This window comes from Macaca fascicularis, chromosome 2 (assembly GCF_037993035.2).
Source record: "Macaca fascicularis isolate 582-1 chromosome 2, T2T-MFA8v1.1".
Classification (NCBI taxonomy): domain Eukaryota; kingdom Metazoa; phylum Chordata; class Mammalia; order Primates; family Cercopithecidae; genus Macaca; species Macaca fascicularis.
Genome location: NC_088376.1, coordinates 56,958,020 through 56,961,494, shown reverse-complemented (window position 1 = coordinate 56,961,494; position 3,475 = coordinate 56,958,020). Strand labels below are relative to the sequence as shown.

The 3,475-nt window shown below is 37.8% G+C and overlaps 1 non-coding gene across 1 annotated transcript; it reads left to right on the top strand.

Moving 5' to 3' along the window:
* Positions 1-957: 957 nt before the first annotated feature.
* Positions 958-1,093, top strand: LOC123572053 (U8 small nucleolar RNA). The gene has a single exon (XR_006696393.2). It is a non-coding gene; the product is annotated as a U8 small nucleolar RNA (small nucleolar RNA).
* The last annotated feature ends 2,382 nt before the right edge of the window (positions 1,094-3,475 follow it).

Genomic DNA, 3,475 nt, shown 5'->3' with positions numbered 1-3,475 from the left:
ACAATTACATTGTCAGGATATAAGGGTTTTTTTTTTTATATTCCTTTCCTATTATTACTATCTTTTCATTTGTTTTTCTAGGTCTTCCAATAGGCTGTTGAATATAAGTCGTGATGAATATATTCGTGTCTTGTTTCTAATGTGAAAGAAATGTCTTCAAAGTTTGTTTGGCTTGTTAATAGATATCCTTTATCAAGTTATGTTGCTCATTACTCTCTTTGTTCTTAGATCTCTGCCTTTTTCCTGCAAACTACATCTCCCAGACACTCCCAACTGGGTTTCGGCTAACTTTGGCCAATAGAATGCACTGTTAGGAGACTGGAGTGGAAGAAAAAGTGAAGTTGGGAAGTTTATCTCCTACTCTTGATGCTTCTTTAGGTAGTATCTGACAGTAGTTCCATCTCCTCCTAGAGACAGTTCCTTTTTCCATGGTCCTCATTCACACCAGAGAGTCTTTATATACATCCAGCCCTTGACTGGTAGCCTTAGGTCTTGGCATCTACCTACATTACCTCCTCCTTTTGTACCTCACATTAGGAATGTTATAGCTTCCTGCTTCATTAATGTCTGTCACCTTTTAGGACTTTGCGCTCTCTCCACACCTCTGTAACTAGTTCCCTATGTTAAATTCCTGAAACAGGACAACTTGGTATGGGATCTATTTTATTGACTGGGCCTCAATAATACATCAGATTAGAAAAGTTTCAGTCCCTTCTTTGTTTGCTAGTAGTTTTGTTTGTTTGTTTTTTGTTTTAATATAGTGAGATCACATTTTACCAAATAGTTTTTGTTATTGAGTTGCTATATGTGAATAACTGAGAATTGTACATATTATTTCTCTTTTATTCTGTTAATGTGGTATATTAAATTTAATAGACTTCCTAAAGACACATCATTTTTGCACTCCTTGGGTGAACCCTATGTGTTTATGATGTCCTTTTAAGAACATTGTGCTGATCATCAGGTGGGAGAATCCTTACATGTTCCTCCTTTTACAAGGCAGATTAGAACATGATGATGGGGGTTCAAATAATAAATGATTAAAGTTTCTGTGTAATCAGGACTTGGATTATTCCGAATGCTCTTACCTGACACTTCTTAAAAAAAAAAAATAAAAGCACAGTGCTAAATTTTATTGTTTGCTATATTTTAAAAGAATTTTTGCATCTGTGTTCTTGAGTGTAATTATTGTATAATTTTCTTTTCTTGTATTGCCCTTATCTAGTTTAGTAATGCAATTTCAATGCTCATTGTGAGTTTAATTTGTGTTCATTTCAAAGGTAATTGGTTATTTATTTCAGCTTTTAGGACTCTTCATCTTTGACAATTACAGTTTTATTATGATTTTGTTCTTCTGAATAATTATCTTTGTAAATACTACTTCTGCATTGTTTCTTTCATGCTTTTCTTATATTCCAATGAGATTTACATTGGACACACTTTCACCTCTGTGTCGCTTAAAAATGTAATTACTTATTTTAAGTAATACACGTTTTTATTTTATTTTTGAAAGTTGAATGTCTTAGATTTTAATTCTTTTTTCATGGATATGATTCACTTGTCAATTTACTCTATTGATTACAAATTGTCAGTTTTTAAAAAAAAATTAATTTTACCTCCAGTAAATTGACATTCCGATTATGCATTTTTTCTGGTTGTCTTTCTGAGCGTTAGCTGTGGTCCTAGTATTTTGATTTTTAGCCTCATTTTGAATGGTAGTTTCTTTCCCCCTTTTATCTCCTCCTCTGCTTGCTCCTCTCTAATAAGTGTTTTTATGTTTCCACATAGGCTCCAGGTTCCCAGTGAGAACCAAGTGTTTTAATGTATTTTGGTGCCTCTACATTGATATAATTTTGGTGATATTGCAGATCCAATCACCAAGCCAGCTATTGGCTTAGTTCTATTTCTAGACTTGAGGCTGTGTTTGTGTCCTACTACCTTGCCAATTGTGGTAGGCAGAATAATGGCTCCCAAAGGTGCAGATCCTAATTCTAATCCTTAGAACCTAGGAATATGCTACCTTATGAGGAAAAGAGACTTTTGTAAATGTGATTCAAGTTAAGGACTTGATATGGGGAGATTATCAAGGTGGTCCAAATCTAGTCACATAAACACTTAAAACCAGAGAAGCTTTTCTAGCTGTAGTCAGTCAGAGATAAATGTGATGACCAGAAAAATGGTCAGAGAGTTGCTGTCTTTGAAAATGAAGGAAGGTGCTCAAGAGCCAAGAAATGATGCGTGGTTTCTAGGAGTTGGAAAAATAAAACAAATTCTCCCATAAACTTCAAAGAGGAATGCAGTCCTGCTGACATCTTAATTTTAGCCCAGTGAGAACTGTGTCAACATACAGAAGTATAAAATAATACACTTACGTTTTTGAGGTAATTTGTTACAGCAGTGATGGAAGACTGATAATTATTAGTTTTATAAACAAATTATAAATGCTATCCTCAGTAAGAGTTAGGTGTACTTCTTTTAAAAGTACTTTCAATACTATTGTGTCCAGAATTGGTGGGTTCTTGGTCTCACTGACTTCAAGAACGAAGCCGCAGACCCTCGCGCTGAGACTTACAGTTATTGAAGATGGTGTGTCTGGAGTTTGTTCCCTTCAGATGTTCAGATGTGTCCGGAGTTTCTTCCGTCTGGTGGGTTCATGGTCTTGCTGACTTCAGGAGTGAAACTGCAGACCTTCGTGGTGAGTGTTACATCTCTTAAAGGCAGAGTGGACCCAAAGAGTGAGCAGCAACATTTATTGTAAAGAGCAAAAGAACAAAGCTTCCACAGTGTGCAACGTGACCTTAGCAGGTTGCCATTGGCTGGCTGAGGCAGACTGCTTTTATTCCTCTATCTGACCCCACCCACATCCTGCTGATTGGTCCATTTTGCAGAAAGCTGATTGGTCTGTTTCACAGAGAGCTGATTGGTCCATTTTGACAGAGTGCTGATTGGTGCATTTACAATCCCTGAGCTAGACACAGAATGCTGATTGGTGCATTTACAATCCTTTAGCTAGACACAGAGTGCTAGACAGAAAAGCTCTCCAAGTTCCCAGTAGGTTAGCTAGATATAGAGTACTGATTGGTGTATTTACAAACCTTGAGCTAGATACAGAGTACTGATTGGTGTATTTACAAACCCTGAGCTAGACACAAAGAGTGCTGATTAGTGTGTTTACAATCCTTTAGCTAGACACAGAGTGCTAGACAGAAAAGTTATACAAGTCCCCACTAGGTTAGCTAGATACCGAGTACTGATTGGCATATTTACAAACCTTGAGCTAGACACAGGGTGCTGATTGGTGTATTTACACTCCCTTAGCTAGACGTAAAGGTTCTCCAAGTACCTACTAGACTCAGGAGCTTAGTGGATCTCGCTCCCAGGCTGCAGGTGGAGCTGCCCACCAGTCCCACGCCATGCGCCCACACTCCTCAGCTCTTGGGCCATCTATGGGACCGGGCGCAGGGGCACCGGGGTC